Source organism: Neophocaena asiaeorientalis, unplaced genomic scaffold (genome assembly GCF_003031525.2).
Source record: "Neophocaena asiaeorientalis asiaeorientalis breed wild unplaced genomic scaffold, Neophocaena_asiaeorientalis_V1.1 scaffold1337, whole genome shotgun sequence".
NCBI classification, from domain to species: domain Eukaryota; kingdom Metazoa; phylum Chordata; class Mammalia; order Artiodactyla; family Phocoenidae; genus Neophocaena; species Neophocaena asiaeorientalis.
This window is the reverse complement of record NW_020173700.1, coordinates 14609-25246: the sequence shown is the minus strand read 5'-3', so window position 1 is coordinate 25246 and position 10638 is coordinate 14609. Positions and strand designations below refer to the sequence as shown.

The window sequence follows — 10638 nt, the reverse complement described above, 5'->3', positions numbered from 1 at the left end:
ACGGCCCGGTTCCTAACAGGCTGCGGACCAGTAGTGGTCCACGGCATGGCGGTTGGGGACCCCTGCTATATTAGATATCTTATCCCAACTCAAGGCCATTATGATTTTTTCCTGTTTTCTTTTAGAAGTTTTATGGGTTGGCGTTTAGGTCTATGGTCCATTTCAATTTAGTTTTTCTATATCCTTACAATAAACTCAGAAAAAAGGAATAAACTATTGATACACACAACAACATGGATGAATCTCAAAATCATTTATGTTGCATTACATAAGCCAGACCAAAAAAGAGTACATACTACAGGACCTCATTTCTAGAAGATTCTAGAAAGTACAAACAAATATATAACAGAAAGCAGCTTTCCTCTTTTATCTCAGAGCAGGCCAAGGGGCAACTTTCTTCTGTCTTTTTGCATCCAGGTCTATCCGACACCAGCTGCCTCCAACATGTCGCTCAAGTTCAACCCCAACAAGATCAAAAGTTGTGTGTACTTGAGGTGCCTTAGTCGGGAAATTGATACCACGTCTGCCCTGGCCACCAATATCTGTCCCCTGAGTCTGTCTCCAAAAAAGCTTGGTGGTGGCATCACCAAGGCAACCAGTGACATGAAGGGCCTGAGGATTATAGTGGACCTACCCATTTAAAACAGACAGGCCCAGATTGAGGTGGTACCTTCTACTTCTACCCTGGCCATCAAAGCCCTCAAGGAACCACCTAGAGACGGAAAGAATCAAAAAACATTAAGCACATAGGAAACATCACTGTTGAAGAGATTGTCAACTTTGTCTGACAGATGTGGCATGGATGTTTAGCTAGAAAACTCTCTGGAACCATTCAAGAAATCCTGGGGACTGCCCAGTGTATGGCTGCAGTGTTGATGGTCACCACCGTCATGATGTCATAGATGACATCAACTGGTGCAGTTGAATGCCTAGCTAGTTAGGAACTACTAAGGAAAATATTTCAATAAAGGATCACTTGGAAACCAGTAAAAAATACTTTCCAAACCACAAAAAACCCCACCCCCCCAAAAAAAATAAGAGCAAACAAACAAAAAACAGATTAGTGGTTGTCTAAGGACAGAGCTGGAGAGTAGATTTCAGACATGTCCAGTAAACTATTGGGCATTATGGAATTGTTTATTATGTTGACTGTGATGATAGTTACATGAGTGTATGCATATTTCAACACTGGTCAAGTTGTACCCCTTAAATATGTGCTGTTTATTGTATCAATCATACCTTAATAATACCTAAAAATTTGTTCATTAATTGAATGGAAAAAACTCTTCCTCTAAGGAGCCTTGTAATTTAGCTGCCCCAAACGACTTCTGAATCAGACTTGGGTATTAATTTTCTTAAATCACATTTAAATTAGAAATAACTTAAAAAAAAAAGACCATTAAATTTTATCAGTCTCCTTCTAGTGCGGTCAATTGTCCTTAGATAGGGAAGGAGCACAGTGAACACATTTTTTGGTCTCATTGCAATGTGCTCTTCTTTTTGAAATTGGTGTCTTATCTTTTACATCTGCAATTAGCTGAAGCTGGCAACTTCAAGAATAAGTCCTGCACTCAAACATGTTGGCACTTAACCGTGCACCACCGAGGGCAGCAGCTAAAATCCAGATCTTTCCCTTAGAGCAGACACTTCATTTGGAATTGTCAGAAACACGTGTAGCCTGAGGTCAGGTGCAGTCTACACCTGTTCAAAAAGAGGGCCAATCCCTGAATACTAGGATTTGACCATCCTAAAAGAAACAAGTCCCATTTTCTGCTTCTCAGAATGAGTCTAATATCCAGCTAAAAGGAATGCCGGATTAAAATCTAGCTGGATGACTTCAACCATGCCACCTGAATCTCTTGGGCCTCAGTTATTTCTAGTCTAAAATATTGGTTTATTATTGGGTTAGATAATTTTTAATAGTGTTTCCTATAATGCACTTCTAGAATTGGTTATTAGAAGCCATTTTGTGGCTCACCCTTAACCTACTGAATGCAGCTGTATTTTTGCTCCAAATGTTAAATATTTAATCAACTCTAGGTGAAACCCAAATGTAATTCATTAAGCAACTTGGTGTTGAGTCAGATGCAACAGACATGAAAAATCCTTTTTCATTAGTGTCCACTGGCTTCATTGGTTCAAGAATTCTGGCTGATGGCATGAATAGCAAAACTGTCCTCTGTTCAAATAAACTGAATGTGTATGAGTAAAAATAAAGTAAAATAAAAGCCAGAAGCCTTTCCAATTGGCTTTTACTAATTGTGATGTATTGATTTTCTATGCTACATTAATGTCTACAAGGCTGTCCTTTGGCTAATCCAAAAGATGAATGAAGTTAATGAAAATTGTTATTTTAAAGTGTGCATAAATGTAAAGGCTGGAGAAAGGCACATGTGCTTATGTGTGTGCGTGTATATGCAGAGTGTGGAGAAAAAGACACACGATGCAGTTTTTATGTAGGGGAAGTGGTGGAGACCACCACCAAAGTATCTTTTGTATATGGTCTTATTTTTTTTTTTATTTTATTTTTTTTTTGCGGTACGCGGGCCTCTGACTGCTGTGGCCTCTCCCGCTGCGGAGCACAGGCTCCGGACGCGCAGGCTCAGCGGCCATGGCCCACAGGCCCAGCCGCTCGGCGGCACGTGGGATCCTCCCGGACCGGGGCACGAACCCGCGTCCCCTGCATCAGCAGGCGGACTCTCAACCACTGCGCCACCAGGGAAGCCCCTATGGTCTTATTTTTTTTTGTCCGTTGTCTACAGATCTTGAACAATTTAACCTCTCAAAAAATAAGAATATTAAACAATAATAACTGTATGTTTTAAGTAATAAGGATTTGGCTTTCCTATATTTCTATTAGTCAGAATTAGAAAAAAAAAACTCAACAGTTTGGATGTGAATTAAGCATATTTCACACCAAGGTTACGAAGCTAAAATCAGCAAAAGGAAGGAAAGAGGGAGGGAATCAAGTATTGTCAAAGTATGTTCTAGGTACCAGGTGCATCACTGGTGATTTGTATCCATGATCAATTTCTAGTAGTTTGGAGGACAGTGTTACCCTTATATTGACATCCTAAAATTCAGCAGCCATGGGCTTAGTTAAGTAGGAGGAAGGCAGCATAGAATGTGACTGTCTTGGATGGTGACGGTAGCATTAGTTTCCAGCCTCGAGTCCTCAGAGAAGGGCACATTTCTTTGTCTTTTACTGCCTTACTTCCAGGAGGATAGGCTCTCCTGTTTAATTTCCTAGAGCAGGGGGCAAATTCCAACCCCTGGTTCAAATCTGACCTGTTGCCTGTTTTTGTATGGGTTGTGAGCTAAGAATGTATTTTACATTTTTAAATAGTTGACAAAAAATCAAAAGAATAATATTTCATTACATGTGATAATTATATTAAATTAGAATTTCAATGTACATAAAGTTTTATCGAAACACAGCCACGCTCACTCGTTTACATATTTAGGGCAGCTTTTTTTTTTTTTTTTTTTTTTTTCCTGTACGCGGGCCTCTCACTGTTGTGGCCTCTCCTGTTGTGGAGCACAGCCTCCGGATGTACAGGCTCAGTGGCCATGGCTCACGGGCCCAGCCGCTCCGCGGCATGTGGTATCTTCTGGGACCGGGGCACGACTCTCAACCACTGCGCCACCAGGAAAGCCCTAGGGCAGCTTTTGAGCTACAATGTCAGGAGTTAAGTGGTTGTGATGAGACAGTATAGCCCACAAAGCCTACAGTATTCACTCTCTGGCCCTTTACAGAAAGTGTTTGCAGACCTTTGTCCTAGATCGTAGCAGAGATTTCACTGAAGGTTGGTAACAGGAAAAGAGAAGTCCAACATGCAGTGATTTACAGCTGTGCTCCATCCCTAGGTCTTTCCCTCAGATTGGCTTTCTGCTTTTTTCTGGAACTGTGTCAATGTGACCAAACATCCGGTGAACTGAACTGGGTCCTGAGACTGAAGGAAAGAGATATAATTTCCCCTCTTTCATGGGGTTCTCCCAAGTCCTTTTTTTATTGCCTCCAAAGGATCTCTTTCCAGGATGGCTGACAGCTAAAATATCATTTCACTTTAGGAAAACTCTACTCTCACCTACGGGGGTGTGACCTGGACCTGGGATCCTTCCAAGACAATTACACAATAAACTCATATCAGTATAGTCCCCAAATTCTGGCATATTCAACCTTGTGACCAAGATTAGACTAAGTGCAATTTGGCGTCACATAGTTTTTCAGTCCTTCTAAATAAAGAGATCAGTAATTTGGGATATAGCCACACTCAGAGTTGAATTTTTTTTTAATAAATTTATTTATTTTATTTATTTATTTTTGGCTGTGTTGGGTCTTCCTTGGTGCTCACAGGCTTTCTCTAGTTGCAGTGAGTGGGGACTACTCTTCGTTGTGGTGCGCGGACTTCTCATTGTGGTGGCTTCTCGTTGCGAAGTACGGGCTGTAGGCGCGCAGGCTTCAGTGGTGGTGGCATGAGGGCTCTAGAGCACGGGCTCAGTAGTTGTGGCTCACGGGCTCTAGAGCACAGGCTCAGTAGTTGTGGTGCACAGGCTTAGTTGCTCCGCAGCATGTGGGATCTTCCCAGATGAGGGCTCGAACCCGTGTCCCTTGCATTGGCAGGTGGATTCTTAACCGTTGCGCCACCAGGGAAGCCCCTCAGGGTTGAATTTAACCAGTATGTTCATCTGAGAAATGGGTATAATATCATTCACTTCACTGAGTTTATCATAATTACACTGTAGCATTAAGTAACTTGTACAGTGTCACATAGGACACAAACGACAGAGCTGGATGTGAACCTTATTCTTTCAACTCCAAATTTTCTCTCTTCCTAATTCTATCTTTTTTTAAAATTTTATTACTTAAAAAAATATTTATTTACTTTTGGCTGCGTGGGGTCTTCGTTGCTGCACGAGGGCTTTCTCTAGTCACAGCGAGCAGGGGCTACTATTCGTTGCGGTGCACAGGTCTCTCATTGCAGTGGCTTCTCTTGTTGCGGAGCGTGGGCTCTAGGTGCACGGGTTTCAGTAGCTGTGGCATGCAGGCTTCAGTAGTTGTGGCTTGTGGACTCTAGAGCTCAGGCTCAGTAGTTGTGGCACACAGGCCCAGCTGCTCCATGGCATGTGGCATCTTCCTGGCCCAGGGCTCGAACTGGTGTCCCCTGCACTGGTAGGTGGATTCTTAACCACTGAGCCACCAGGGAAACCCCCTAATTCTATCTTAAAAGCCAAAAAAAAAAAATTGTTTTTTTTTTTTTTAAGTAAAACTGGGACTTTCTTGATAAGTAAATGTTTGATTTCTATTGGGCTTTTGGAAAATTTGCTGAGTTTATAGATTTCCATATCATGGCACAATAATTGGGGACCTAGGAGGGTGCTTACAAGCTCACACTCTGGAATCATAGAGAACTGGGTTTGAATCACCATTTTACCACTTACCAAATGAGGAATGTTTCTTAAGCATGTTTCTTGAGATCTCTGAGGGCCTCATCTATAAAATGAGAATGATAATGGTACTGACAGGAACATTGTGTTAGTAAATGAGATAAAAGTGTACAACATGTAACTTAAAAAGTGCTCTGTAACTCTAAGGTATTATTTTCTCTCAGTTGGATAAAAATGGAATTCCCACATAGCAATAGCTCACTTTTTCCACTGTGAAAGGCCCATGTCTCAAATATTATTTCAGATTTAATTTTTTTGAAAGCTCAGATATGCACTATTGAACTCCCCTTGAATTTTGCTGCCTGTTTCCCAAAGCCTTCAAATGCATTTGATGGCTGCATTGGGGAAGGGACACTCGTGGGATGTCATCATGACAACCATTGGTGCTTTTTGACAAGGTATTGAGAGTTGATGATGATCAGGGAAAAGGTGGCTTCAAAATGCTCTTCATAATCCATTAGGCACGGATCATTAGCATGGCTCAGAAGTACAATGGAACATTTGTAGGAGTCTGTATTATCAGCAGCCCACAATGAGCCCATTCTTGACACCACAGACTTTTAACATCTCAGTTCTAAGAACTGCAGTGATGGTTGACACTTTTCATTTCAAAGAACAGACTGAACGTGCTGCTCTCTATAAAGACATTATCAAATGTACTTTTAGAGTTTTAAAATATTTCCATGTGGAACAGTTATGTTAAAAAGCACTGTGTGCATTTATGCGCTGCACGTGAGAATATTAAAAAGTGAGATACATTTTGTTCATTTCATAGTGGGTGTATTTTCCCAAAGTTCTGCCCTAATTTCTTTTTTTTTTTAATATTTATTTATTTATTTGGTTGTGCCAGGTCTTAGTTGCAGCCTGTGGGATCTTCAGTTGTGGCATGCGGGATCTAGTTCCCCCAGCAGGGATCGAACCTGGGCCCCCTGCGTTGGGAGTACGGAGTCTTAGCCCCTGGATCACCGGGGAAGTCCCGCTCTGCCTTAATTTCTACATGTATATTCACATACATAAATATCTTAATTTATCAATAAGGTCTACTCATACCACACCACACTGAACCAACAACGCATATAGAAATTATATAAATGTATCCTTGTCCTATTTTCAACCGTTTCTCTCTAATGCTCATTTTAATTTAATTCTGTCCTGTTGAAAACTTTTCTGTGATAAACTCTAGATGGGATTATCATCCCATCTCAGGACATATGTGAAGGGGAAAATGTAAGAGAATTTAACTCACTTTTCTTTCTCGAACTTTTCTATGTAGAATAAAATGAGGTCACAAGTCATGTACATGTTCATACAGTTGATTTGATGGGAAGTGCTGAGGATGAGGTGGAAAACCCATTTACTTTGTTTAAGTAACGGTTTTAGTCAGTCAGCCAGATCATTGGTTGCCGTTCTTAGAGTCAGTTACAAAAGCGAACTATTTGTATCTTGTCTGTCAAATTGTCAAGAAGAAACTCAGTGAATAGTATATGAAGACTTCCTTTATTTGAATCTTTTTCTCTATTCAGTGGAGACAAATCTCTTCCGTGATAGAGTCTGTTTGCATTTTATGAGCAATATCACAATACCTTCTTTCACATCTCAGTGTTTAATTGGTTCCAGTTCTACAAGTCATCACTTAACCCAAACTTTTTAGGTTCTGTCCTGGATAAGTAACATGTCCTCTTCATTTGTATTTGGACCGTGAAGTAAAACATTCCTGAATATAGAACACTTTAATTCCACAAGCAATGCTAACAATGCCGTTCTCTTTATTTCCAGATTCACATTATGGTGATACAAAGGGCTGGGACTAGGCATTTCAAATTTAACAGGGCCAAAATTAGATTGCCTCTTTCCCTCCCTGATGCACTCTAATCTACCCCAAATTGCCCTTTTTTGGAAGTGGCATATTCGTCCTTCCCCGCATTCTAGTCTCATACTCTAATCAAGCCATCTGACATCTCATATTTTTTCACTCCTGTGACAAATCCTGTCATTTCTAGCTCCAAAATATTTCTCTATCTCACTATCACCACACCAGCTAAAGACACCCTTATTTTATGCCTCCTCTCCTTCAATGGTCTGTCTCCCCAGTGGTACTAGTTTTCCCTTCTGTATGATTTCCCACCTAAATGCTAGCTAGAGCGTTTTAATAGGCAATTTTGATCATGTCATCATACTGCTGAAAAGCCTCCAAGGGCTTCTTCATGCCATTAAAAAAATCCCACATCCTAACATGACTCAGAGGACCCCACGTGGTGGCCCCCATCTATTTCTACAGACTCATTTTCTGCCCTTGCCAACTTGCTTACCATATTCTACCCACACTGGCCTTTTCCAGTCCCTTTAACTTGCCAAATTCTCCTACTCTTCCCTCAGTGCTGGCCCATGCCTACTCAAACTCCAGGTCTCAGAATTGGAGAGGCTTTCTCTACACCCAGCTATACTCCTAGGTAAGGTAGGTTCCCCTTGTTTGCTCTCTCATGACACCCATTATTTTTCTTTGCTGCACCTCTCCTCCATGGTTGTGTATTCCTGAACCTATTATTGGATGCCTTTTTCCTACTTGCTCAGGCTCCAAGAGGAAAACACCACTCTGTTTTGTTCACTGCCATTTCCCCAGTGCTTGATAAGAGTTTGGCAAAATGTAGGAACTCAATTAATAATGAATGCATGAATTTTCAGACAATTAAGCACAAAATAGATTAATGTTTCATTTTGATTAATTTAAGCAAATCATACCAAATTATACAATCAGAAAAGCTTGCTGTTTTTGGCCCTTAATTAACCCTTTATAAAAGTCAGATGCTATCACCATCATCACCATCACCATGAGCTCAGTGTACTTCCTGGATCCTATTGAATGGCTAAGGTGGGCAAAGAGGCAGAGTGGTCAGATAAAAGACAGGATGCTCTGTTAAATTTGAATTTCAGATAAGACACAAGTAATTTTTTAGTGCAATATTTAGGACATACTTATACTAAAAAATTATTTGTTATTTATCTGAAATTCAATTTTTTTTTAAACATCTTTATTGGGGTATAATTGCTTTACAATGGTGTGTTAGTTTCTGCTTTATAACAAAGTGAATCAGCTATACATATACATATGTTCCCATATGTCTTCCCTCTTGCGTCTCCCTCCCTCCCACTCTCCCCATCCCACCCCTCCAGGCTGTCACAAAGCACCGAGCTAATATCCCTGTGCCTTGCGGCTGCTTCCCCCCAGCTATCTACCTTACTACGTTTGTTAGTGTGTATATGTCCATGACTCTCTCTCGCCCTGTCAAAACTCACCCTTCCCCCTCCCCATATCCTCAAGTCCGTTCTCCAGTAGGTCTGCGTCTTTATTCCCGTCTTACCCCTAGGTTCTTCATGACATTTTTTTCCCTTAAATTCCATATATATGTGTTAGCATACGGTATTTGTCTTTTTCTTTCTGACTTACTTCACTCTGTATGACAGACTCTAGGTCTATCCATCTCATTACAAATAGCTCAATTTCATTTCTTTTTAAGGCTGAGTAATATTCCATTGTGTATATGTGCCACATCTTCTTTATCCATTCATCCGATGATGGGTGCTTAGGTTGTTTCCATCTCCGGGCTATTGTAAATAGAGCTGCAATGAACACTTTGGTACATGACTCTTTTTTGAAATTCAATTTTAAGGCAGGATTCTGCATTTTTATTTGCTAAATCTGGCAGCCCTACCACAAGGAAAGGGTCATTTGAAGTTTTTAGAAAGTTTGCTTCAGTGAAGTTTATAGACATACCAAAAGGAGAGGCACAGAAAATAAAGAAACCTTGGAAATCTTTGTGATGGAAGTATTTTTTTCTTCCAGTTTTATTGAGATATAATTGACAGCACCGTGTAAGTTTAAGGTGTGTAGCATAATGATTTGACTTACATACATCAGGAAATGATTACCATAGTAAATTTAGTGAACATCCATCATCTCATACAGATACAAAATAAAAGAAAAAGAAAAAAACTTCTTCCTTGTGATGAGAACTGTTAGGATTTACTCTCTTGCCAACTTTCATATATAACATACAGCAGGGTTAATTATATTAATCATGTTGTACATCACATCCCTAGGACTTATTTTTCTTATAATTGGAAGTTTGTACCTTTTGACCACCTTCATCCATTTCCCCCACCCCTACCCCTTGCCTCTGGTTACCACAAGTCTGATCTCTCTTTCTGTGAATTTGTTTATTTGTTTTTTGAAGTATAATTGACCTACAACATCATGTTAGTTACTGCTGCACACATAGTGTTTTGATATTTCTCTATTATTACAAAACGATCACCACTGTGATGGGAGTATTATCCAAGTTTTAAATTCATTGCCGTTGTATGAGATGGTTAGGACAATTGCTTAAATGAAATGGCAATCCTTTGTTGATTGCTACAGGGGCAGTTGAAGGGATTTGGGAATTTGGTTAGTCAAAACATGTTGACCATAATCTTCATCATTATACAAATCCCATAATTGGAGTCCATTCTAAGTGACAGAATCAGCCATGGTAATGCTTATCTTATTGAGCTTATTGGAACCAAGACTCATTTCAGGTAACTAAAAATGCATGACTATACATATGATTGTGCCATTTAAAAAACTTTGGTAGTCAAGTTCTTTTTTTAAACCTGTGAACTTGTCACTGAAGGATAAATTAATAATATTGCATTAAAAATTAAATGATAAAAATAACATATCCTCTTATCTGTCTTTGTCAAGTCAAACTTAACACTGATTTGTAAAGATTATGTGTTGATTTTAAGCATTTTGCCAAAAAATATATTTGTGTATTCCCCTAAGACCCTACAGTGTTTATTTAGAATATAATGTCTTGGGGGTGGGTGGGGGAGGGATGGACTGGGAGTTTGGGGTTAGTAGGTGCAAACTATTACATATAGAATGGATGACAACAAGGTCCTGGCATAAACCATAATGGAAAAGAATATAAAAAAGAATGTATATATATGTATAACTGAGTCACTTTGCTGTACAACAGAAATTAACACAACATTGTAAATCAACCATACTTCAATAAAAAATGTAGTATCTTGATATAATTTGCTATTTATGGCCATACACATGATACAGTCATTCAAAAGTTTAGTTTATTAGAATATTTAACATTTACCTTAAAGATTTAGTGTACTGTGATACTAAAGAAGATACTG

General features: G+C 39.6%; 1 pseudogene; it reads left to right on the top strand.

Moving 5' to 3' along the window:
- Positions 1–375: 375 nt before the first annotated feature.
- LOC112403207 (60S ribosomal protein L12 pseudogene) lies at positions 376–941 on the top strand (annotated as a pseudogene).
- The last annotated feature ends 9697 nt before the right edge of the window (positions 942–10638 follow it).